General features: G+C 47.0%; 1 long non-coding RNA gene across 1 annotated transcript; it reads right to left on the bottom strand.

The window, feature by feature from the left end:
* Positions 1-14768: 14768 nt before the first annotated feature.
* Positions 14769-26244, bottom strand: LOC142904670 (uncharacterized). The gene is made up of 5 exons (XR_012929439.1): positions 26038-26244; positions 22228-22473; positions 16195-18870; positions 15845-15903; positions 14769-15537 (listed from the first exon to the last, which is right to left on the bottom strand). It is a non-coding gene; the product is annotated as an uncharacterized LOC142904670 (long non-coding RNA).
* Between the last annotated feature and the right edge of the window lie 1495 nt (positions 26245-27739).

The raw sequence follows: 27739 nt of genomic DNA, 5'->3' as shown, positions 1-27739 counted from the left end.
TATCTCTTGGTCAATGTTTACCCAGGGATCCTCTGCTCTCATGCTCAGTAGAAGCAGTTTAATGTGAACACAATGACCATTTAACGTCTCCGAATTTTGAGGCACCGTAGTTGACTAGAATTTGGTCTATAAAAAAAAGAAAAGAAAAAAAAACAAACTCAGAGCAAGCGGCCGGATCATTTGCATCCCTGTAAAGATGATCAGCGGTGCACAAAGTTGTCTAACCGTTGACCAAGTCTTCCGTCTGATTTGCAGCAGGTGCATGGACAACATGTGCAAGCATTAGTTTCTTTTCCTTCAAGACTTCCGAGTGCATTTGCACCAGATGGAGTGAAAATCTCAGACAGAGGAGCTAGTTTGCAAGAGCTGAAAAGTTGTTTTACAGTTGCTTCTCCCAGAGCTCAAGTCAACACAGATTAAAAAAAAAAAAAAAAAGTCTTTTGGCTGACAGTCAGATGTAATTCCATCGTCTTGCCACAATGTGAAATCACCCTCAAACTCTTCCTAGGGGGTGGGGGGTGGAGTGCACTGCTGTAAAACCTGACTCATGGCTTTTACTTCCCTCTCCGCTGCTTTCGCCGCGTCTCGACTGTTGGCTGCGTAGTGAAGCAACGCTGCCATAAAAATTATCATTAAGGGAAGATTATTTCCCTCTCGGCTCCCTCTCAATTTCCCTGCTTCTCTCATTGAGTTTTGGAATGCGCCAGCGCAATCGCCCCCGCTGAGAATAGCGCTCGTGTTGGGTAATTTTTTGGCCTTACGTAAGGGAGAGCGTTGCACACAACAAGACGTGTAAAAACAACATCAGGCAAGGCCAGAGGGACAGAATGCAATCCTCAGCTATTTGTAATGGAGAGCGGAGGAGGGGCGGAGGGCTGCAAGATGGATGCGATTTTGCATTAATTGTGCGGGTTCACATGAGTGTGTGTGTGTGTGTGTGTGTGTGTGTGTGTGTGTGTGTGTGTGTGTGTCCACAAGGGGTGGAAGGTGTTAGTGGAATTTCTAGAAGCTATGCAGATTTTACAGGCGCAGCAGGGATTGTTGTGCACCAATGTGTGTGTGTGTGAGTGAGTGTGTGTGTGTGTGTTGGTGTGTCTTCGTGTGCGTGTGAATTAAAGTTAGCAAGAGTGCATTTGTGTTCAACCACATGTTTACTGCGGAACATGATTTCTGTGGCAACATGTGTTGGGAGTTGTGTGTGTGTGTGTGTGTGTGTGTGTGTGTGTGTGTGTGTGTGTGTGTGTGTGTGTGTCTAGAGTTGTAGGAACCAGAGGACAACTCGGCCTTCTGACTGCAATGTTGCTGTACGACAAGGGAGCTGCTGTGTGTGTGATATTTATTAGTCTTCGGGAAAATAAACGTTGCGGCGCGCTGACCAATCAGCGAAACGACATCTCGAGTACAAGGTGACGTCACAGCGCCCCCAGGCTGTTTCTTCTCCTGCTCCTTGGCTTGTTCACTGTTTTAATGTTAATGCATGCAAATCTCTTCCAAAACTTCCTGCTTCCGGACCTGTAATTCTCCTTCCAATTGCTGATACCGTTGTCAGGAAAACGACCAATAGCGGGCAGACAAACGGACAGCGCTCAATGCTAATGGCAACGTTAGCCGGAGTCGTAATTGGCATAAAAACAAACCAATGTGGAAAAAAATAAGGCATCCCTCTAAAAAAAGAAAAATAAAGGCGGTGGGAAATTACCCAAAAAGCTTGAACGTGCAAAATGAAATTGTGGGATCCAGTGGTTTGGGGCGAGAGGTGAAATGTGAGTAAGTTGAAAAAATAAAAAGGTGGTTAGCATCCTCCCATCAGCTGTTGCTCCCTGGAAATTGATTGCTCACAATAATGATTCCATTATCGGGGGAAATTTCCCTGCAATGGCCATGCGAAGAGAATCACCTGCAGTTACTGCGTAGAACTGAGGCGGCGGGAAAAAGATCTGTTTACGTGGTGCCGTTCCCACTTCCCCTTTTTATCTTTCCGCTCATTTATTTGTGTGTCTGTCTTTGTTATGTTGCGACACCCAGTTTGAGACACTCACTATGCTGCTGTTTTTATCAATTCCGTTGCCTTGTGCCCCCTCTGCCCCCCACTTTTTTTCTCTCTTTTTTTTTACCACGTGGAAATGGTTAACAGCTGTCTCACAGATCCCGGGCCACTCCCAGACAACATATATGTGGTTTACAAGAAGTACCTCCTCCTCACTCCACCACTCCACAGGCTTGTTGGTGGGCTGCAGAACACACGGTTGCACGTTGAATCAGCACCGTATTGTCACCAAACCAGGTCCCACTTTCAGAATCCTGTGTCCTTACCTGCCGCTGTTGCCTCTGCTGCCTTTGGTGGAGTGCAGAATTCCTGCAGGGAAACGGCCATCTAAGGACAGCATTCAATCCACCTTTTTAGCATTTCCCTATTTTCCTTCCTTGTTTTATTTTATTTCTTTTGGTTCCTACTTTGGTTTTTGTTTTGCTTTTTGTTTTTAGCTCCGTGTATTTATGTCTCTTGTGTCCTTGTTTCCACTGGATAATTCTAGTGTGCTTTTTCTTTATCTGGGTTGAGCTAGTCACGCTGTATTTTTTAAGAATTTTCTTTTTTCATCAGACTTCTTCGAAATTATTCATGGCAGCCTGTCTGTTTACAGGCAGCGCCGTCACCAAGCAGAGGGTTGCAGGTTCGATTCCCACCAAGGGGCCTTTCAGCGTGGAGCTCTCCCTGTGTCCGCGTGGGTTCTTCAGCTTCCTCTCGAAAGATTAAACATTAGGCTAATTGGCAAGTCGGAGTTGTCCGTAGGTGTGAGTGCGGTTGGTTGTTTGTCTCTCTGTGTTGCCATGAACTGGCAGCTGGTGCTCGGTGTTCCTCGTCTGGGCCCCCAGACGGCTGGGATGGACTCCACCCCCCCTACGACTCTCACTCGAGTGCAGTGATGGAAAACGGATGGACGGTCATCTTGTTGTTTGTGCTGTCATTCCCACGTATTCTCTGCCATGTCCATTTACGTGATTTCGCGAACATTGTTGAGTTTCGGTGCTCTTCGCTGCCAGCTCGCCGCCGTCTCATTTTCTCAATTTTAGCTCCAAATGTCCAAAAGCGACTGTGCCGTTTTGAATGCCGTTCATCCAGCTGAGCTGAACGGCGCCGTGGCCAAGCAAAACCTGAGAGCATGTCATTAAAACGATCTGCCTCGCCAGATGATTGCATCGTGTTTTTTTCTTTTTGATTGTTTTGTTTTGCAGCCATTCATATATGACTGAGAAATTTCAACCCGGCTTTGTTTTCCTTTCGAGACCTGAAGGGGAATCAAATTGCTGCTGCGCGACGTCGACGATTCAAAAGGCTGACCTGGATTCCCCTGTTTTCCCTTCGCCCCTTCTGTCACTGCAACCCCACCCCTTAATTTCCGCTCTCTGTTTATTTCCTCCCTCCAGCTGTCCCTCCAGTGCACGATGAGGTTTTCAGACTTTTTAAACCTTCTTCTTTTTCCCCTCCTCCTTTCTCTCCCTCTCTCTCTCTCTCCCTCTCTCTACATAATCAACATCCTTTGCTCTTTACCGGTTTATTCGGATCTCACCTCTCAAAAAATAAAACAAACAAACCCCCCAAAAAAAACACTCATGTGAAGGATGGGTGTTTCCAAGGTTACCACCGAGGCACTAAATAACCGTGACAGCTGCTGCTGGGGACTCTAGTCAAGCAAAAAAAAAAACAATATCGCCATAGATACAGAGTGCTGGTAAACAAAGGCATTTATTCCCTATGCGATATAAGCAAACAAATTGGTATTATGAGCTCAAACTGGCGTAAACATGTTGTCTGATCCCCCCTCGACAGGCAGAGGCTGATGTTCCGTCTGCTGTCCTGTGTAACAGGAGCTTGTCGTCACCGCGGCACTGTATTTATTAGAGCGCCAGACAGCCACTTTAGGAGCCGAGACAAAAAAACTGTGCTACAGGACAAGCCTGTCATTAGGTTACGTGCAATTTGCTGAGAGGGAGGCTCGGATTTGAATCTCCGCGGCAGTGTGTCTCAGCGGGTTTTTGTCGCTGAACGTCGGACCGGTGCTGCGTTTGCCTTTCAGCTGGCTTTCGGTACCGTGGACACATGCACTCCTACCCCATCCCCTGCCCCCACCCTGCAACCCCTGAGCTTCAACCTGAGTCCTGCGTCACTCTGTCGCAGCAGTTCTAAATCAGGCAAAAGCACTTACGCCGATGACTCAGTGCCATACTCTGAAAAAGTTCATCAAATGTTTAAAAAAGAACTCACCATCCACAATAGCTTTCAGATGATTATCAGTACCAAATATATAAGAGGGATGGCTCCATTAAAATGAAATATTTCACCCATTTGCTTCTCACCTCGATGTCAGTGTAGACCCCAGTGACTTTTTCCCTTATCCATGTAACAATTCCGGAGTTTCACAGACGGAAGGAATTCCACACAATGGATGCAACAGTGTCAAATCAAGGAGTTCTTTCTTTCTTTCTATTTTATTTGTTGTTTCCTTTGCTGTTTTTTCCATGGTGTGAGGTCTGGGATACAAGTATTAACAATTTTCCAGTCAGGATCAAAGTTTGAGCAATGTTCTTCTTGTTTTATGACCGTCTAACAACTGAACTGAACCTTTTTTAAACATTAAACTGTTGGGAAAAACAGTGACATAATAAAGTCATTCTTATGCATGATGTGCCTTCATACAGTTTATTACAGATCATGCACCATGAGGTTTGTCTTATTTTTTAACAGGATAGCTTTAAACTTAGTGGTGCCAGCGTGTTCTGTCGCGCCATTGGCCGAGCCAATTCTGCTCCCCTGCAAACCGCAAAAAGTAGAGGGGGCCTCCCCCAATAAGTGGCTGTTCAGGACAAATAAACAACGTCAACAATTACAAGCAGAAAGTAGGGCAGCCGAGAATGAAGTCCACCGTCACAGCAGGCACCAATTTCTGCCTCACAATGCTGCCAGCATCCCTCCGTAATAAGCAGTGCGGCCGACGTGGAGACACGGGTTAATCCACGTGCACACACGCCGTGTCATGTCCTTCCAGCGTGCCGTCGTTAGCAGGGCGATGGTGGTAGGAGGTGGAGGGGTCGGGGGGCTTCCCTGACCACTGCGGCGCGGAATCTCTCTGCGAGCCAGGGCTGTCAGCAATTATCCCCCCAGATTGCTGCAGGCTACAGTATATTGAGCAAATTCCACTTCCTGCGTGCCTACGTGCTACTGCTACTCAGCAGCTCGCTGGCTCTCGCTGTTTTTCCTCCTCTCCTACCGTGGATATGAGACACACGCTTCACGCATATTTTGGTGCTGTGCATTATTGAGGCCATGGGGCATTTTGTATGCGTCGCTTCAAACAATGTTTGGAGCTCTGGCGCGAGTCCAAATTTACCCCGGCACTTTGTGTTTGTTTGCCGTCTCGGTTAGAATTCCACAACGTGTGTTTATCATTTTCTACCCTGTGAGCACACATGCTACACTGAGACATATCAGGCAACTGTTTAGAAAATCAATAGTGAGGCTCAGGTAGAACCGTTTGCAAAAAACGTGTTTTTCTGTTCATCACTTCTACATCCAGAAATGGGAACCATTCTGTCAGGGTTGTTTACACTGCACTAATGTACAAGATCTGCAAAATGTCTCTGATATTATCTCATTAAATCAGCACTGTAGAAATCCACTGCCAAAGAAGGCTTGCACATAGCCAAAGTCAAGCTGTTATACCACCCATTTATTAAATCTAATTCTTCATAGTCATGATTTTATTTTTGCCAGCCTCCTGGGAGGCATTGTTTTGTTTTTTTTCCAAAAGAATCCTTTTTTTTTTGGCCTGTCTAGACCGAAGCACAACCCTGGAGCGCTTTAAACTGAAATCAGGTCAGCGTGGTTCCAGAGTCTCCACTTTATGCCTTCTAGGATGCAAAGCACAAGATTAGCGCGGCTAAATATAGCAAAAAGTCACGCACTGCAGAACAAAAAGCAGAGTGAATGTATGGCAGATTGCTCAAGAGTGTATGATAATATGTACTCAGATGGCGGCATCTTCCGTAATTGCTTTGCACAGTCCGCATACCGCAAGGGACTGGCATGTGCATTCAAATGTGCACAATGGGAATGTTCTGCTCTTTATATTTTAGAGGAGAGCCGAACGGAGTCGAGTGCCAGGTAGCTGCGAATGAGGCTTTCACGAGAACTGCTGCATGCTAAATTCCTCTGTGACGGGCAACACGTAACAGCGACTCCATATACTGATGAGGGCAATATTCCAAATAAGGCGTTAGCATGGAGGGCAGCAGCAGGAACATTCTGGTTCACGGGATATGAGGATAATGTGAATGAGGGAGAGAAGCACTGCTTAGGTTGTCGAAGGAAAATCTCCAAGCTGATGCAAAAAAATAGACACTCCTTTTTCCACTTCTGCGCTGCATCACAGTCAACAAAATAACAATGACGAACATCTGCGAGAGATTTTTTTTTTTTTTTGTCAAGGATCTGAGTATAACGAGCCGACTCGTTATGCGTTGAGGCAATCACCGTTTACGACGTCACCAGAACAGGGCGACCTTTTTTCTGATTGACGCGAGGACAATCCACTGTTTACATACAGCCGCTCTTAGCTTGCTCAAAGTATGACTTTAATTGGATCAATATCGAGCCGCTGCCCTGCATGGAAATGCGCTCAGAGTCAAATAAGGATACAGAGTGCGATGCAAATCCCTGCTCACTGCCCACAAAGTGAATTCATTTGGAAGGAGAGTGTTTGGTACCCAGACGGGGGGCTCCAGTCCTCCTCCTCCTCCTCCTCCTCCAGCCCAGACTGTGAGGCACACTTCAGTCTGCAGCGATCCGCCCCCCTCCGCCCATCCCCAACGCAGCGCTGCGTCTCGGCTACTGTTTCTGGCCCTGATAGAGTTTTGGTGAGTGATCGCGGGGCTGTGAGTTGGCCGATTTACATGTGAAAACCTCCCCCAGGCCCTGGATGTAAAGGACCCAATTTGGAATGACAAAGCTCAGCCAGAGACAGCTGATCCACAAAGGAGGCCTGGTTAAGTTCTTCCTCCCAGTCACCAGCTGCTCCACTGACCCATAGTACCTCCATTCAGCTGACGCACATGCACACACACACACACACACACACACACACACACACACACACACACTGGTGTGTTGATGTCAGCAAACAGAGTCGGAACTGGCTGCAAGGATCTAAATGTAAGAAAGAGAATCTAAAATGTAAGAATTTACTTTGGCAATAACTATAAAAAAACATTCCAAAATAACTGTGACAGTGATGACATCAGTACTGTGTGCGTGTGTGCACGCACACACAGTCCCAAGGGGGCAGGCTAGGCAATTTATCCGAGCACACAACACCCCTGCGCCCCAGTGTGCAAAGACCACCAAGGAAAAACCTCACAATCCCAAATTTTGTGTCAAACTTTTCCAACGTGACTCGACCAAGCTGTTGTATCAGCATTTACAATCATCCCATTATCACCACTCAAACGTCAAAAACAGGCCCCCGATGATGGACTTCCTCCATCTGTATGATACAATTAACCATCCATCCCGCAGAGACGGCTGGCCACTCGCAGTAAGCCGAACCCTCATTGATTTTCACCTTTTTTTTTAACACGCTCCGGTCACATGGCCCGCCTGCCGCTCTATTTGCGTCTGCCTGTGACACAAAGTGGCTTAGAGCTCCGTCACCTCCCTCTCTGCTGCAGACCGACAGGATCCTAACTCGGAGTTGTGGATCACACACACACACACACACACACACGCACACACACACGCGCACACACACACACACACACCAGCATTTTTTCCCAAGATATTTCTGCTTCAGCATCCAAATGGAAACATGTTGCTCCGTCTCCCCTGCACCTGACCTGCAGGAGGGAAACACACATGCACACGCGCGCAGACACACACACACACGGCTCTGCTTTTATCAGAGAAGCAGTGACAAGCGAAGATCACTGCAGGATTGGAAACAGATGGTAACGTACGGCCACCTTCTCTTTGTGGGAGAAGGAGATTACATAAGTAGATTTTAACCGGTGAGCGAGAGAGGGAGAGAGAGAGAGAGAGAGAGAGAGAGAGAGAGGTGGCGGGGGGGAAGAGAAAGAAAGAAAAAAGAAAAAGCGGAGGCGTGCTTCATGAGCGTCACTGGTGCCAGGTCTATATTTGGAGCTTGAGCCCACTGAAACAGACGTGCGGGGATGGAAATAGCCCTTAATAGCCCAGTTTGGGAGCTTCGCTCCGCTCTGCTCCACTCTCTCCCGCCACGAGGACAGTGACAGACGGAGAACGCTCCGCCGAGAACAGCTCTATTCACCCAATGGCAGCACTCCCTCAGGGAGAGCCGCGCAGGCAGGCAGAAGTGTGAGAAAGAGGAGAGGGCCACAGGAATGTTGGGGACGGGGAGAGGACAGGAAGTGGGGGACAGGAATGCGTCGGTTCGGAGGAGGGAACCTGCCCTGGTTACTCGCTGGAAAAAGACTCTGAAGTTTGGCTCATTTCAGAAGATAAGAGCTTTGTTTGTTGACGTAGCGCGCCTCAAACGGACAGTAGCTGCGAAGTGCCTGCGAACGGCCAGAGTGCGCTTCACATTTCTGGCGGTGAGCGTTGTAATAACCTGCAGGTCCTCAGAGCAAACAAACAATCGTGCTCATACTAATAATAAAGGGCCCAGCAGGATGATATATGATCTTAGTTTGAGTTAACCGGCCTCAAATGTATTGGATTGGTTGCGATAGTGCAACATATTGTATTGGATTGCAACATTAATTTTGTTTGTTAATCACTGTTGGGGCCGAGACACATTCCTTCTCATTTCCAGTCTTCGGTGCACCAGTGGCCTCACTCTCTTTCCCCTGAGTCAGTGGAGCTCGCAGTGGCCTCTCATAGGCGGCCGAGGTAGAAAAAACAAAACAGAACAACACAAAAAACCTGCTGCTACAGATGCGTGGGGGGGTTGGGCTGAGCGAGTGAGCGAGTGAGTGAGAGAGCAAGGCGAGAGAGGCAGAAACCCAATCTCCTCATACTGGGTGCCCGTCGCCTCCAGAGGGAAGGCAAGAAACAAGAGGCGCAGCTGTCCTTAACAATGGACCTGCCCCTCACCATGCAGCCAGCCAGCCAGCCAGCCAGCCAGCCAGCCGCAGGCTCCAAAGGCTTCATTCAGCCTCCCAGGCAAGCAGGCAGGCAGGCAGGCAAGCAGGCAGCAGGCCGGCTGCCTCCAGGGAGACGAGCCGGGACATGCTCACATTCACGGCAGACATGTCTGTCTCCGTCTTCAGGGCCCAAGTTGTCGCCGTCTTTGTTTTCATTCGCCTCGGCAATTTTTAAAACATTTTTTTTTTTTTCCCGCTCGACGACGTGACGCCGTGCCGTTTTCTGAGGCCGGGAGTAAACAAAGACATTGCAGTGTCCCCAGTGTGGCGGCACTGCAAAACACATCTAGTTCCCTTTTCTTTCTTTTTTTTCCTTTTTTTTTTTTTTTTTGGTTTAACTGCACGTCAGCCCTTAAAAGGAAGCTCCGCTTTGTCTTACGTTACATAACGGACGCATAACTGAATCGTACTGGGCAAAAAAAGTTTTCGCAGGATTAGTTGAGTAAATAATGGAAGCTGACAGAAGAAGGTCGCAGGGGTTGAGTGTCCGTAAAAATGCCAAGTGAATTCCAGGCGAGCCCCTTTGGAAAGCTGTGTGGAAATGTCCATTAAATAAAGGACCAAAACAATATGTTTATTTTTGCTATAAGCTTTAACACATTATCAAACCATCAGCATGTGCAGAAGGTGTTTAAAAGCAGATTTTATTCCATCACTTCATAGATTTTAAAGTTTTGCTTTTTATTTATTTATTTATTTTACTCCACTCTGCACCTTCATGACTTTTCAGTTATTTTGTCTTTTATTCTGTGTCTGACTTGACCGGAGATCATTTCTGATTTGGATCACCGTCTCAAAATGTAAACGTACAAAGGCCACGTTCAGACTTCCGGCCTAAATCCCATTTTTGGCCGATCCAGATTGCCACCGGATGGCTCTTTTGTAGTCTGAACAGTCACAAATCACATCAAATCCAGTTTTTGCAAAACGGATTGAAACCACCTTCAGTTACAACCTGCGTGTGGCGGCAGATTAAAGAACCTGAGCAGTTACCCAACGATCACAGACGGCGACTTTGCTCATTCGCAACCTCTCAACACCTCATCTTCACTTTCTTATCCTCGTCTTCGTCCAGCTGTCAGGTTTTCTTTTACATCCGCCGTTATTGGTAATTATTACCGCTTGTGTCTGTGATAAGTGAGCGCACGACAGTCGCATGAAGGCGATGTGAACATCGGAGAGGCAGATGCGTGGGCGGACAAAGAAGAGTGAGATGGTGTGTGTGTGTGTGTGTGTGTGTGTGTGTGTGTGAGAGAGAGGGAGAGAGAGACGACATTTTGTGTAGGTGACGCTCCTACGGGGTTTTTCCCCTCGGCAGCTTGTCCTTTCTTCCACTCAACACAAACACAGATGGCTCTCAGTGAGCGAGAGCGCAGCGGTCAGTGGAGTCAGACAGGCAGCGGCTGGGATTCCACTGAGCAAGGCATTCCGGATTTGTGCAAACCACTTGATGGTTGAAGGCGAAGGCGACGGCGACAACCCGGACGAGCTATAACCTCCGTAAAAAAAAAAAAAAAAAAGCAATAAAACGGTCTGTGGTTGAGAGTGCGAGAATGCTGAAAAAATTGAAATGTATACAGTAGCCAAACGTCCTTTAAACTGATGTTTGAAGGACGATGTTAGGGCCACTTCCGCTTTCAGTTTCGCTCAAACAAAGCCAACAATTCAGGACGTGGACAGCTGGGGACGACACAATGTGGGCGTGGAGCGATTGTAATTTAATTGCAGTTTGTTAAAAAAAAAAAACCCAAAAAACCAAAAAACAGAAGAGAACAGAACTGATCCTATGTGACCTGAGATGTCGAACAAACACGCCAAGGAGCTTTAATTTCGTTTCGCAGGCCGAATATCTGATTAGCGTCGGTGAGTTTCTGCCACGCGATTGGCCGATTAGCCTCTCGCGTTAACAAGAGCAATTGCACCTTTCGACTTAATGAAGTGGCCAGCCGGTCTAAATATTAGAAAACATGGCGCTGCCTCCGCCCCTCCTTCCTTCCACTGCAGCAATTCAATCAAAAACCAAACCAAAAAAAAAAAAAGGACAGCGCCCCCCGCTCCTCGTGTGCATTTTCTGGAGGCTTGTAGCACATTTCAGCGGCAACCCACCCCAGCAAGTCAGTCAGTCAGTCAGTCAGTGGGATGGTTGCAGGGCTTAGAGCGGCAGAGGCTTCCCCTCCCCCACCGCCTCGCTGGCTGATCCTCACACATGCACGCACACACACACGGTCCTGGGCAGGCCTGCGAGCTGCACATATGCTAAAAGGCATATAAGAGAACGCTTCCTACACACACACACACACACAGTCGGCCTCTTTCTCCTTCACACACACTTGTCCTTGGTGCCCTCCCTCTGTTTATTCATGGCGACCCCGGCGCTGATACCATCTCATTCTATCTCAATTACATCAGCCAACTCCCCGGCACTCCTCGGCAAGAACTGTTTTTCCTTCTTCCCTCGCACGAGCGCCGCGTCCCCGCCGTCTCCTTCAGCCACCTCGTGGGATTAAGCAGTGGCCGAGGTCCAAATAAACGCAATATAAATATGAACAATGGGGGATTTGCACCTGTTGTAAAGAGCTTTCTGGCATTGTTTTGGTGTGAAATACAAACCCCCCAAAAAAAACAAACAACAAAGGAGATTAAATATTTATGACAAGGGGTGCACAAACAAAAAAAAGAGGAGAAGAAGCGTCTCAAAAAAAGAAAAAAAATAATAATAATTGAGTGGTTGCACTCAATTGCATCACCGTGCTCGGTTCCACCAAATAAGCCGCACGGGTCGCACATTATGAGCTCAAACATTTGCAAAGCGTTACATTAAGTCATTTGACAAACATGCGAGCAGATGCGCCGGTGCCTGCCTGTGAAATATGATTTATCACCACGTGCTCTTTTCTTTTTTTTGTCGTTGTTCACGGCTTTGTGCCGCCGTAATTACGCCGCTGCCCCTTCATTCCTCGGGGCCTGCTATCATTTTTAAAAGCCCTCCGAAATGTTTCCTACCTGCTGAGGTGTTACTGTCTGCCTGACAGGAGGGCCACCGAGTGAAGGATTGGGGGTGCCGCCGCGTCATAAATCACATTGTGCGCATTTTGTCCGCGGACGTGAGGAGCTGAGCAGTTGTACCCACAGAGTTTCTTTTCATTCTTTTTTTTTTTTTTTAATTTAGCATATTTTGTCAGCCGGTCCGGACTGCTCTATTGCGAAGCCCTTGGTAGTATTTCATCACTATTCCAGCGTCGACGCCCGAGACAAATAGCTTGATGAACCAGATTGTTTGCATCCCCGCCGCCTTTTATCCCGACTCCCTCGTTGCTTTTCTCCGTGATACTCTGGCAACGCCGGAGCCTATTGTGTCGAGCTCTCTTATTAATCAACCGCCTCGCTAAAAAGCAACCTTTGAAGGAGCTGCACTTTATGTATTAGATTCAATTGAGATAACAGCCAAAGCTGTGGGTTTTCTGTGCCCGGTTACGCAACATCGGCTTTTGATGCGCCATCGGATTTGTCTGCCGCTCGTTGAAAGGAGCTTTTTTCTTTTTTTTCTTTTAGCAGTTTGTTTGTTTAATTCGACACTAGTCACATTTCTGCAGCTCCGCGCTCTGGTAAGTTATCCCCTTCTTTTCTGGTTCTCTGACTGTGTTTTGTAATGTGAGCTTATCGTCCCCCTAATATGAACACCAAGGCACGCACGCATAGGAGACGGGGGGGGGGGGGGAGAAGAAAAATTCAAATTCTGCCATTGAACTTGCCATGGAGTGGCCATCCACTTCCTGCGAGGGACAATAACAGGAAGTGGTTAACAAGGCTCCCAAGCAGGGCTCCAGCGCTGGTTTGTGGAAATGCAGACGGTATCGTCCCCAACAACACGGTTCATGTCAGGCGGCTCAGAGTCAGCAAATACAGGACACTGACAAAATCATGTTTTGTTCTCAGAAAACAGGATGTGAACCCTCAGCAGCGGGAAAAGGCGTGTCCCTCGTTTTCACCCCAGGCTTTTGTGTGACCAGCGGAGGTACGAACACGCCACGCCGACTGTGTCTGTTTAAGTGAACGGTCGACGGTGTTGGAACCTAAAGTCGGGTTTGATGGCTCTTTTAAATATCCTCCGGCTTATATGGGATTGTGATCTGAGCCGCACACACGAGGAAGGTCCCCTTGAGTCAACATTCCACGGTCACTGTGTGAAAGGCCTTACAGTTACATTGGGCCGCAGCGGTGTGTAAACAGAAATGATCTCTGCTCTTGGTGTCCACGCTCGGAAAATCCATCCTAACACCAGTGTTTACTGTGTTTGACATAAGATGAGTGTGAGGCCGGGAGCCGCAAGCAATCCTACAATAGGAGACCACATTATAATCTATTCTACATTATTTATCTATCTATAATATATTTTTTTCACAATAAAATAGGGTATGAATAATGCGTGTTTGTTTGCACTTTTTTTTTTTTTTAGGTAACGGGATGTAGCTATAGCTAGCTAGCTGAATGGTAATAAAATGCGTATATATGAATTACCTTTTTTTTTTAAAACTTTATCATATTGCACTGCTTCGCACTAGGTGGCGCTACGCGGTGGGCATAGAACACAAAATTAACGCTAAGGCTAAAAATAATTAAATCAATATATTTTACCTTCTTCTTCACGACAAGTTGGTTTTGCAGCATGTAAATAATGCTTAATTGTATCGGACACTGTACACAGTCGTGTTTACGAGTCATCAGTTCGGGTTCACGCTGCCAGTTTGAGGCATTAAAAGGTAAAATAAGGGCTGCATTCTCCACCGCCCTTGATAGGTGTTGCTGCTCACAGCAAAGTGATGATGCCTCCTCGCCGCCTCCTGCAGCCTGTAATTAATGTTCTTTGGGGAATGTGTAAATATAGTTGCTCGGTCTTTTAGCCAATTACACAGAACAAAGACGGTGGATGTCAGCAAAAATCCTCGGCGCTCTGGGAGCTCCCAGCTCCACCGGTGACCTTCAGGCTTTCACTTCCTCCCTGCTCCTCCTTATCAGCGCACGCTACTTTGCTTATTGTCATCCCAGACCCGCTGCAGTCTTTCAAGGACGCTTTTTGGGGGCAACGGATTGCGGTCAGAAAGGGGAAAAGGGAACTCGTTTTGAGACAGTATATCTAACTTAAAATTACATATATATATTTTTACATATATTAGGGCTGTCAGTCGATTCAATTTTTTGATTGCGATTCATTGCTTTAGTGTCCGGAGTTAACTCGTGATTAATCGCAAATGAAGTGAATATTTTTCTCTGCTCTATATGTAGCTTGATATTACACGATATTTATTGTGTTTCTTATACTCTAGAAAAAATTGGAGAGGAAAATAATAATTCCTATGTGGAAATATTGTGTTCTTATTTTCATCTGAACATTCCAAAACAGTCACATACTTAAATTGTCCCATTCCTAAGAAAAACAACAACAAAAACCTCAAACCTTAAGGTATTCTCAAGCGACGGCTATTTTTTCGCTCCCGTGTCGAATTATTCGCCGGCGAAAAGGCGAATACTGGACTTCTGACCAAACGGAAATGATGTTGGATGGTCTATGACGTCACATGAACACGTCGACAATGCTCTCTCCCTCGGCAAACGCGGAGCCAGTTGACCGAGCACTCCTCCAAATATCTGACGGACGTTCTGAAGTACTGGCCAAATTTCACTGGGTCAACTATATATATCATGTCCACTATAAACTAAGGTGGTTGGCATACGAAAGTCATTCATTTAGCAGCCGCAACACCTCTCTCAAGAACAATATTAGGTGAACCCAAATACTTCTATTCTTTTTCTTTTTTGATTCAACCATCGCCAGGACATCATCACTTGAGGATGTAGTCGACTCCATTGTTTCTCCTTCGGCGCGACAGGAAGAGCTCCAAACTTCAGTCGCTTAGCAAATTTTACACGCATATTCACGTCGCGCTTGGTGTGTATAGAAAAAAAATTGCTGGTGAAATATTCGCCTTTTCACGTCGCTTATTCGCGTCGCTTCACCTTTTGCCCGGTGTGTAAGGACCTTTACACTCTGGACTGCTGCCCTGGATCGTTGTTGCTTTTAACCAGCCGCTGTAGTGGATAAACATCAGTGTCAGTTAGCGGCTGCTATCGAGGGGTCGCCCCTCTGGACGACCTGTGCATGTGCACTCAGCGCTCGCCGCAGCGGCGCCACTTGAGTCGAGTGGCTGAGCGGAAGCGAGCTGCTGGCCAGCGTCGCACTTCAATGCGCCTCTGGAGAAAAGCTCCAGTGCTTCGGTCAAAGCCTCCTCCGCCGCCCTCGGCTCGTCGCTGTGCAAAAGGTGCGGGGCGCCTCGTCACCTTTCGCCTTTCTCAAAATATTCTGAGGATCTGAGCAGCGTGACAGAGTGGTGTGAGTGTTGTGCTTTAAATGCACACCGAAGATTTGAAGGACTTCGCTGCGCTGGTGTTTGACCAACTGATCTCACGCTGACACCCAGATCATTGATGCTTTATTTTTCTCCCTTTTTTTTTTTTTTAGCATTGCTAAAACGGCTACATGCCTGAATGCATTGAATCGCTGCCATGTGATTGGCTGGTTAGGGATTTGCCTTATCAAGCAATTAGAGCTGAATGTAGTTCAGAAAAAACAAATATTTTGAGCTCAATCAACTCAAATCAGTGAAAAAAAAATTACCATTTTCCTGAATTGAAGCTTTGTTTCTTTAATTTCTCCTCCTCTTGACATTGGTTCTGCTGTTATGTTTCACACAGACACTTATTGTGACGCACATGATGCAAAAATAGATGTCCTTTTATTTTTGTAATTTTTGTGGTTGTTGATTCATCTGGTTCCAGAATAAAGGACAAGTTGTTTGCCACTATTTCTTACTATATGGAGTCAAATGGAAATATGATGATCAATGATGGATTCAATCATTACAAAAATTAATCTATGGTACTGTGGTGGCTGATGAGGGTTTTTTTTTTTTTTTAAATTAGCCTCAGTACTCAGCAATAAAAACTGTGTTGATTTTAATTGTTTACTTTGCAGCTTTTGGGTTAAGCTTGCCTGCCGTTGTTGTTGTCGCCGACTGCTGTTCTGGCAGACAAAGGTGACGTCTGTTCTGCTCGTCCGTCAGTGATTGGATAATGAGTCCGTTTCCTGTGTCAGTGTTCGGAAAACTCGACCTCGATCCACAGAAACAGAAAGGGCCCTTTTTTTTTTCTTTTTAATCGCAGCGTGATGTTTAAAAATGTCCCTGCCCTCAGCGCTTCATTCTTATATATCAATAATGACTTTTTTTTTAAAATTTTGGCAATATTGTGTGTGTCACGACAGGATACGGGAGCCACATGGAGCAGCCACGGATCAATTTCCAACAAGGGCAGGGCCTCCATAAGAAAAGGACACTGGGACGCATGGATTTTTTTCTTTCTTTTTTTTACTCCTGTCACTTCATTGATCCATTTCCAATTTGCCCTCATGACTAAAGATGATCTTACCGCAATGACAAGGAGTCAATGAGTACCGAAATGGCTTCCATCCACCACCAGAGCCGTAAAAAAAGAAAGGGGAAAAAAGGAGCTATGACCTGCGATGAAAAATCCAGCGATGGAGCCTGAAGGTGTGGCTCGCAGCTTACAGGATGTCTGAAAAATGGGTCACACGTGAGGAAAGACTTTGTGTTTGAGTTTAAACGCGTGTGGGGGAAGACACAAACATACACACACACACACACACACACACACACACACACATACACACGCATGGAGAGTATTCAAAAGGAGCGACTCTCTGTGCGCTGATGGGGGCAGGGAGCATCAGTGGCCTGGTTTAATTTGATTTGGCCTGGTTGCATCCCAACCTGGGGGAGGGCGGCGGGGAGGGAGCTTGAATGCGTTGTGCAAACCAAGTGGACACACGTCAGTGTTGCCGATCACACCGAGCGTGATTGAGTTACACACCCCCGACCGGCAGAGCGCTGGGGGCTTCGCCAAAATAAACACGTGCACGGCGGCATCGCGGCCTCACAGGTCAGGAGGTGTCGGGCCCCGAGTTGACATGAATACCTTAAGAAGGTCCATTAGCATCGGCAGAATTACTCTGAAATTATCATCGCCATTGTTACGTTAAAGGCAGAAACCATTACGCTCGAGTGTCGGCGGTGGGAACACAAGCCAAACTGCAGCTGACTTTTATTTTCTGTCTTTTCATTTCTAAAGTGCACGTTCACTCATAGCAGTAGCGACCCAAAGTAAACTCCAATATCACACATCAGGAATACACAAGAGACAGCAGGATGATAACAGCTAAACAAGATCAGAATGTTTGGTTGTTGAAAATGAGGCTATTAATATTTTAAAAGACCAACAGGACTAAAATCTGAATGCGTTTATGATTCGGATTCTTTTCAATGGCCACGCGGCCAAGCTGGTGGAATTGGTTTCCAGTATCGCTGGTACTGGTTCCAACATTTAAACACAACATCCATATACTACATCCAGACAAACACAAAGGCCATGCTTAACCCCCCTCAATGTTCACAGTTGAGCATGGTGTCTGAGAAAACACAGTTCTTCAGTACTTTTAATACTGACCTTTGAGGTAAAAACAAAACAAAACCAAAAAAACAACTACAACTAATAAATTAAAACTAAAAAGTTGTGGTTGGTTCAGTCTGGCTGTTGCACAACAGGCAGCTCTAGTTCTCCAGCCGTAACATGACGGTTGAACTACGAGTTCCAGAGGGTCATTCAGGGCATCGACAGATCGACATTTGTGATTTCAGGGCAGCTGGAGTCGGGCTGGGGTGGGGTTGGGAGGGGGGCGGGGGGCGGGGGAGGGAGCGGGGGGGGATGAAGAGACGGAGGAGGTGAAGTCGCGCTTTAACATCAACGCGCCTGGAAGCCGCCTGACGCGATGGACTCCTGCAGGAACCCTCCACTTCAGATGATTGACGCCGTAACGAGGCGCTAAGCTAACTAACCGACGGGGTTGAACTTTCTCTTCCCGAGCTCAAGTTCTCCGTCTACGCGATGATGTAAAGCTGCTGCCCAATTTCCAGTCGAGCCCAGTTGCGTCAGTTTTACTTTAATTGCTCCCCGTTTCAGCAGCAGCAGCAGCAGCAGCAGCAGCAGCTTTTTTTCTGGATCCCCGCCGCTGAAATCATGCTTGCATCAGTGAGAGGAGCTGGCTGACGCCGGGCCCTGTTCTCAGTCTCACCTTCCAGACAGGCAGTCAGTCTAAATCGGATGGATCACTTCCCGACAGGTGACTCTGTGGCTCCCGGGTATTTTCGCATAACGTCGAAAACAGCGAGCAGACTACCTCAAACCGCAAAACCCTTTCCTCCCCCTTTCTACTGTAGCTCTACACAGCGCAAACAGGAAACATGTGGCATGCCAGTGGGGGGAGGGGTGGGGCGGGGGAGGATGAGAGCGAGGGGGGAAGGGAGGAGAGGATTCATGACCTTATAAACAAACAGAAAGAGAAAAAGAAAGAGGAAAATAGAGCTCTGCGACAGACATCCAAGGGTTCCTGGTGCATTCTGGGAGAGGACATTTTCAACAGGGCGACTTAAAGACTGCGGCAGGCAAATCCTCAGCGCCGGACGCACGGCAGCGAAAGAGCAGCAGAGTTCAGGGCCGACTCCATCGGCGACGCTCTCGAGATCGAGCTGAGTCGAGTGAGCAGAACCTGGCTGACGTTTGACCGACCAGCTGAGAGCAACAGCCAAGAAAAACAAAGAGTTTAGTCAGTTTAGTCAGTTTATTTTGGTCGTGTTTTTCAATATTGTGCATGCTTTACACATTAAACAAAACAATACAATAATTAGAATCATATACATTGACCGAAAAGGTGTCGGCTGAAGCCTTTGATTATTTTGCCAACCCTTCTTACGTTCATAAGATCGGAGAAACAGAGAAAAAGAAGATGAAAAACATGCAAGATAAATAGTAGTCGTAATAATTCCTGTAACCTCAACAGTAACACAACAACAACAACAACAACAACAATACTAATAATAGTACTTATGTTCATGATTTAGTTTCATATTTACTAATGATATTATTTCTAAATATTGCTTTGAACACATGGAGTGTTTCACATCGTTTCATTGCTATTTTTCAGTCATTCCACAGGTTTAGTTTACACCTTCTGAAAAACAAAGACATGGAGTCGAGCAGGAAGATCAGCCATGACGACGACCGTCGCCACTCGGCACAGACGCACCATGTAAATTTCATGACGGCTGTGTGTCGCAACCTTCAGTTTGCTGCTCCGACTCGGCCACCATTTATCTTTCATGACGCCGTGTGTGGTTTTTATATGCGTGTATATATATTTGTCCTTTTCGTGACGGTGCCAATGAAAGATTCAGGAAGGCGTTTGATCTCGCGCGTCCGCTCAGGTGATGTGAGGCCGGCGCATGAGTGTGTGTGTGGCGAGATGTGAGAGCAGACTGACACACGTGGACGAACGCAGCCTGCTCCGAGGGTGGCGGCGGTAGGGAGGGTGCGAGGGGAGGTGGGGGGGAGGGAGGGAGGGAGGCGCTGATGGCCTGTTGCCAAGGTGACACGGACCAGCCGGGTTCTGTCTCATTTGCAGATGCAAACGAGACCTTGGAGCTCCTGGCGAAGCTCCGCTAAGCCTCCTCTGGAGACACAAACCGCACCCCCACCCGTCCCCCTGCGTATCACCTGAACTGGCAACCCGGAGAGGAGAGGAGAGGAGAGAAGAGGAGAGAAGAGAAGAGAAGACGCAGAACTATTTGTTTGCGTTTCACGTCTGCTTGTGACCCCCCCCCCCCCCCCCCGCCTCCCTTTGTGCCCCCCCACCCCAACCCACCACTCCCAACACACACACACACCCCGTCTGCCCGGGCTCCTCTGGGAGAGAAAGGTTGCCTCTGGTTTCCGAGTATCCAGCAGCAACCCCCCACATTGACGTCCCCCCCCCCTTTCCTCCTCTCCCATTGCATCGATTCCCCCGCCTTGAATTGGCCTTTTCAGAGTGGGGGGCTGACGGCGGCGGCGGCAGGCGCTGTTGAATAACAGCCCTCAGCCGACGCAGCACTCCTCCCCGGCGACAACAAAAAAGGCAGACTCCTTTGTTTGGCTCCGGAGGTAAACAGCTGGGAACAGATGACGCCGGCCGGACAGATTTACGTGGTGACGGGGTTCTGTTGTGATAAGGACGAAGAGAGAAGCAAAAAAAAAAAAAAGAACAAGAAAAAAAAGTGTAAACACGAAGAATCAAGTGTGTGTTAGTCAGAAAAACCAAAATAGGGGTAAGGAGTGTCAAGTCTGACGTGATTATTGGTTGATTATTTGTCTGAAATCCCCTGAGGAGACTCTTCCTGAGCATCGGCGAGTCGAACAATGGCGACGCCCAAAAACTTTGGCAAAGTACAAAAAAAACAACACAAAAACAACAACCGAGAAACGTCAAGACAAAGAAAGAAAAAAAAAACGCAGCGTCGTCTCCTTTCATGCTGCCGTCGGCTCCTAATAACCGGCTCGCAGCCGCCGGCAACACAATTATTGTTTTTGCGGCGATGTGAAGGAACAGGACGCACAAAACAACAATTAATGGGGCTAAAAAATACGCAAACAAGTGCGGCGGTCTCGCACTTATGTGAAACGCCACATATGCCGCCCAGACCAAATCCTGAATGGCTAAATGATGATGAATAATTAGGGCATTCTCTCAGTGAGCAGATGTCTCCTTCTGCCCGGCGCCGCCACCGCTCCTCGCTAGGATGAATGGCTGCGCACGGCGAGGCAGCGAGGCGGCGGGGCCGAGGTCTCACCGGGCGGACGCGGCGTCCCCCCCCCCCCCCCCCCCGCCATACAATACGTGCGCGCAAGAGTTGCACGCGCGCATGTATAATGCAAGGGCTCTCTCGCAAGTGCTGATCAATGGCGCACGAGCCTGGTGACCCTCCCCCCCCGCCCCCCCTCAACCCCCGCCGAAAAAAAAACACACTCTCGCACCACAATGGCACCACTGAAAAAGGCTCTTAACACGGAGGCCCCGAGGTCTGCGAAGGTAAAAACACGAAAGGAGCAACAGGAGCAACGATTTTATGGATTTTATGGGAGAGAATTAACAAGTTTCCGGCCAAGGCTTCCACACTCCCAGATGGACTGAGATGAATCAATAAGACAAATGTTAAGACGAGACATGTTCAGATCACATTGGCAGGGGACAGAAATGAGCAACTACAAGGCAGGAAATTCATTTCCTATATATTTACATTTATTATATATGGAAATATATATGTATATATATATATATGTATGCACATGTATACACTATGTATTAGTTTTAGTTTCTTGTATTAGTTTGCGGCTCTATGTCTTCTTCTGCCTTATAATTCTAATAAATAATAATAACATGTTATTTTTTGCTGACACGATTCACATTCGGTGCTAAATATCAATGCACCACAGAATCAAAGCAAAATGAGTCAGAGAAGACATTGGATGAACAATTAGCTCTTCACAGCTAGAAATGGTTCTATTTATACATTTTCATCTTATTTGAGATGTCTTGACAGCCAATGCTTAAGTTTGCGAATATGTTCAGGCTTTCAAATCCAACTAGATCTGAAAAATGAGTGGGTCACTTGCAGTGGCATTCGATTGATTTATTTTAAATGATCTGCAACCAAACTAACAATAACTGAAAACTAGCTACTCCGACAGCCTTTGTGCAAGGGGAGACGTGTTTCAAACAGGTTTTGCCGATGTCTGCACCGTCTTTCTGTAGCATTTGGTGTGACTTCCCGTGTCAAGGGGGCTTGCATGCCGCCGTAAAGGCTGTACAGTCAGTCAGGGGGAGGGGCACTCAGAGCAGATAAGCCTCTGTGTCTCAGTCAAAGCTCTGCAGACAGCCTCCACCCTTCAGATCAAACAATTAAGAAATTGTCTCAATAGATGGTTTCCATCACCGCAATCAAACACACTTTGATAAAAGGTCCAGTGGGGGAGACTCAGTATTTCATGAAAAGGCATAGTGCAAACAAAATTAACACCCACTTCTATCCGTAAACAGCATGTTGGTGACCTGACCTGATCAGAGAGCCGGCGACTTCCGCACACTTTCCTCCAGTCAGCAGCTTGAATCTGAGCGAAGGCCACCTTGGCCAGATTAAATTTGCTGATGATTTGCTGATGATGCTAATCCCTGTTTTCTGTCATCCCACTCGGCCTCACATCTTCCCGAACGCCGGCTGTGACGTTGAGGATAAAATCATCCAAGCAGAGCAGATATCACATTCTGGACCGCTGTAGATATCTTACTGGTGGAACTGCTCCCTGTGAAAATATGAATATCAATGACAAAACACATTCTTTTGCATTTTTCTGTGACCTTATCCACCAGAATTCATGCATTAGTATCATCTGTTGCGTTTTCTAGACTCATTGAAATGTTACACAGTGCTGCTTTCAAGTTGGTTTAAGCAAGTCCGAATTAAAATTCTTAGTATTCATAAATAAATACTTTATATAAAATGTGCTCGGTGTTTGCAGAAGGAACTTGTGGTTGCTGATTAGTATTATTTTTTTTCTTCTCGTAAAAACAGAATTCTGTAGAGACCGAATTGAGAAATGACAGCAGACGGTGGTTAACATTTGTGTGGTTTAACATTTTGGAAACGCACTCTACTGTTATGCTGTTGTTCAGCAGAAGGAAATGAAATGACTGATACCATATTTTTTCATTGGCAACGAGATAAAGCAAGAGCCGCTGGGCAGTTTAGCTCCAAGCAAGGCCTCCGTCAGCATCTTTACAGCGTTCCAATTAACGAGTTAAAAAAAAAGAAGAAAAAAATCGACCGGTCGGCGGTCTTAACAAAGAAATCGATAGCTTAAACTAAACAAGCGGCGGTTTTAAAGAAGAGTCACACGCAAGAGGCAATTTCGCTCTAAAGGGATGACTTCCTGTAATCTTGTCAGCAGTTACCCGAGGAAGACACCCACTCCGTTTCCAACTCCTGCGTTAATTATTGAGCATTAGGTGCAAGACGGAGCACTGCGCCTCCCCCTACGCCTCCACCTTCTCCCACCTTCCGCACAACCTGACAAGCCCGGTTTCAGTTCCAGCGCCGAGGATGAATGAGTGGCCATCAAATGCGCGGGGCATTAATCTGAGGAAAATGCCAAAGCTTTAACTGCTGCCGGAGTATTCAGCAATCCGTCTCAGGGATTGCGGCGCGTCTGCACGGGGTCGCGTCCCCCGATGAGGAATGGACTCATCGTCCAGCCACCGGGCCGCGCGGCGGCCAGCGCGCAGATTTCATTAGCCGCTGACTAGAACCCAATTAGCGTCGCTCCATTCTTGCGTCTGGCTCTTAAATCTGCCCGAGTTGACCGTCAGAACTTGGAGACGTCACGGAACGCCGGCTTTATCGTGTGTAAACGCCTGGGCCGCTATCTAAAGGTCGCATCGCACCAAGCACAATAAAGGGCGGTCACTCGTCCGGCCGACCTAATGCGCCGTGACAGTTTTGAACCGGAAATATAAACGTTAACGGCCGGCGGCGTTTCCACTATAAATGTCCCCACACCTGTAAAAAGGTCACCCAGGCAAAAGAAAGAGGCATCTATAAATATAGATTTGCCTCTTTGGAATTAAATCATAACAGATTAGCAATTGAACCGTGGATTCTGAGGCGGCGGGGAGACAATAATTGCTCGGTATTTGTCGGATTGAATTTCAGAGATGTAGATTAATCCGGATCGATGGCTCGCAAACAATTTAGCACTTAACATGTATTGATTTGGCACAGCGTCCTCTGCGTGTTGAAGGGATTATGAAAAGAAGCCCCTGACAACTGGAGGATGACGTGTTCCGACGAGGCTCGAGATCCCATCGACTGCTTGAAAGCCTGTTTTTCCACAAATAAAGCTAAGCTCCGGTAAACACAATCTTCTCCCGCGTCATTTATCCTTCAGACAGAGAAACTCCTCCCTGGTTATCTTTTAGTTACAAGCAGACACGCTACTTTTACATTTGAAACGTTAAATTCAGCACATTGAAAAAAGATTAGATAAAACGGGGCCAGTAGCCACATGTTTGGTACTTTTTACTTAACTTGGCTCCGTGATCTCATACCAACGTGGTAAAGAGCCCATAGAAAGCAAAAGTTGGAAGGTTATTGGAAGAACGTGGCATGTGTTGCCTTCACGCAGACCAATCAAAGACAGGCGACTGCAACTGAAGGCTTTCTGTTGGTGCAGATTGGACAAAATCAGCCATGGATTTTTGTGGCCACTCGGCTGCACAGTGTTTCACTAAATTATTGTCAGCGAAGCAAAAGCATGTTGTTCCGCACGTGCGATTCTCAGCTTTTCTGCTTTTGTTGCGTCACTTTCTCTCTTTAATTTGACTGACGTCTCACTTCCTGGTTTCGCCGCAGCTCAAAGGAAGCTGATTGGACTGACTGATCGGCTGAATCGATCCCGCAACTGATCCGACATGCTTGGCAAGATTTCACAATTGAATCTCACTCGGCATACTGACACTATAACACAACTTAATCTGCTACATCTTGGCAAATTTGACTTATTCTGAGTGCTTCGCCACAACATTTAGAGACTCGGTGACATCTGCTCGACAAACGTAAATCCATCGGTACTGGTAGAAGAGGCGAGAGAGCAGTGAGGAAGACATTGACAGGAAATCCAGAAAGGAGGCAGCTCGCCGCGTCTCATCCCCGGCCTGTGATAATGGCACTGCTGTCTTTTTGTTCGAGGGTTGAAAGTTAACCAACGTTAACCAAAGTTAACCAACGTGAAGACTTAACGAGGATGCCAACCTCAGCGGGGACGTTGGGGCCCTGATCATATGTGTGTTGGGCTGAGAAGAGTTTGATTCTGCCGTTTCACAGCCTCAAATCATCTCTGAAGTACCTCCATTCTTTTTTCTCTCTCCCCCAAGCAGCTCAAACACACCAGCAGTGGCGTTTGGTTTGCGTAGGTGTTTCAGTTCCTCGTGGCGAAATGTCACATCGCAACAGGGTGTTCACAGATTTCCCTTCTCCCCCACCTTTATTTTTTCAGTCTCACCGGTTCCTAATGTCGCTCCCTCCGACAGAAACAGCTGAGCTGACCTTGTGTCAACGCTTTTTTAAAACACTTCACGGCGCTCCAAATGCAGCCGTAGGTGTGAAGTAATTTCATCCTTCTGCTGCTTCAAAAAAAAAGAAAAAAAAAAGAGGCTGCTGTGGTCACATGGATAAGGCCTTAACTGGAAACTCGCAGAATAAAAAGACTTTGCAAGCTATTCGCGGCCACTTTTCATCGACTTGTGACTGGTATTATTTAACAGTTAAAGCTGGAAACGGTGCCTGCTGCGCAAAGTCACGTGCAGATTTTGTTCCAGTGTCCGGTCGAACGGCTTCCAAGAGTGAAATAATCAAATCAAAACCTCCAGACAACAGCGCGTTTGAACCTCTGTTTACAACCTCATGCAAAAAAACACTTTTTTTTGGGGGGGGGGGGCAAAAGCTAAAAGAAATGTAGCATTTTCCAAAGCTGTTGTTTCATTGGACCTTCCATATGTTTAAGAGGAAATGGAAACAAGGTGGCATCAGAAACTCGGTTGGAGGCGTTTTCGTTAACCCGGGAAGAGGCATCCGAGCTCTTTGTGACATCACAAAGGGCAGATTTCCAGAATTGTTTGTGCGAACGAATGGACAAAACTCAAAAGCTGTCAAACTGAACTGTGTTCTCTGACAGGATGTAGACAGATTATCGGTAGACAATACAAAGAAATGCAATTTTCCATGATGATGGAAATTAGATTTACTATGCACTAAAGTAGGAGAAGGGAAGCGGGGGGAGAATAAATTGATACAACATAAAAATTCAACAAACCAGGTCTTTAAAGCGTCACATCTTTTCTTCCCTGTCATGTAGCATTTAATGAAGTCGTCAACTGCCATCACGACAGAGCGCACCGGGTTGTCTGCAGGCATCTGCAGTGCAATCAGGCCGTTCCAGCCGTTTGACTGCAGTGCCAAAGAACAATCTGTGCCGTTCATCTGTCTCTTCGTGAAGTGACGTCCCCCTTATTCCTCGTCATGACTTGGGGCCTGTTTTCACTTGGCCATTTCATGCGTTTTTTGCTGATCAGATTACGAAAAACGCATGAAATGACCAAGTGCAAACAGTCCAAATCCGTTTTGACATCCGATCACCAAAACCACCTCGGGAGGTGGTTTTGGTGATCGCATCGCATAAAAACGCATTCGTCACGGACGTGCGAACAGAATGCGACTTCAGTCCACATTAAGGACCGCCTACTCCACTCACCTCTCCCGTGTACGTACTTGGTCGGCGCCCCAACTTCCGGCGTTGTCATTATAAAGTTACAAACAAGAAGCGAAAACAAATCATTTTTGTTAGACTTGTTTATTAGCATGCTAATAAATTTCCTTCCGGATTAGCGTATTTTGTCAGCGGAGCAGCGGTCGCAGTTTCCCCACATATGCGATCACAAATGGCACGCTGGAGACGCATGTTAATGGCTAAGTGCGAACAGATGCTGCGAGATCCGTTCTCGTGATCCAATCACCCAAAACAGTTACAAGTGACCAAGTGCAAACAGGGCCTTAAAGTCTCATGGGGCAGATTGCGTTAAATAACACAGCGCACGGGGCTCTGGCCTCATCAAAGACCTCAGAGAAGAAATGTCAAAATAATCAGTTAGGGAAACGATTGCTCTGTTAGGCAGCGCTTGCCATTTCTTGATAGTGTCATCACGCATTACTGCAGTTGAAAAAAACTAAATGCGAAAACCGTTCACTTGAAAGCTCAAAACATGCTGATGATTCATTGAAAGCCGAGCGGTGTTTCAACATCGCGATGGTGGATTCAAGGTTCCCGTTTGCTAAAAAAAAACACAACAACAACAACAACAACAACAACAACAACAACAACCAAAAAAAACCTCCCCAAAAAACCAACCTCTAGCCTACTTTTGCGAGTGTTGGTAAATGTTGACACGCGGCATGTCGTAATCTCTGGGGGTTGCAACATCAGCCCGCTTCATCTGCGCATCCAGTCCCAATTTAAGCAGCGGTTTAAAGTTAATCAGCTCAGAATAAAAAGGGACACACACACACACACACACACACACACACATAGATATATATCTATGTGTATGTGCATGTGTGTGTGTGTGTGGGCATCCATTACTGAGACAGTGCAAAGTGCAATGCTGTGTACAGTACTGAGGGCCATAGAAAGTTACGATAAAAGATGCATCCACGCCACCAAAAATATAGAAGCATGCATCTTTAACAGGCCCCGCACTGCCAGGCTGCAAATGTCAGCAGCGGATGATGAGTTCCATTGAAGAGGACGGCTGTCGCAAATACTGTTGTTGTTGGGGTTTTTTTTTTCAACCCTGTGGGTAGCGATCCAAAGGAGAGTGTTTTTTGGACGGAGTTCACTTGTACTCGTCCCATGACTGCAACCCAACCTCCCCTCCCCCCTCCCTCCCTCGCCGCAGCGCACGCAGCAGGGTGGAGGTCAAGACGGAGGCAGCCGATAAGACGGACACAGGAGAGAGGGG

The sequence above is a fragment of the Nelusetta ayraudi genome, unplaced genomic scaffold (assembly GCF_046127955.1).
Source record: "Nelusetta ayraudi isolate G7.1 ecotype Tasmania unplaced genomic scaffold, CSIRO-AGI_Nayr_v1 ptg000131l, whole genome shotgun sequence".
NCBI lineage: Eukaryota > Metazoa > Chordata > Actinopteri > Tetraodontiformes > Monacanthidae > Nelusetta > Nelusetta ayraudi.
This window is presented reverse-complemented; position numbering and strand designations above follow the sequence as displayed.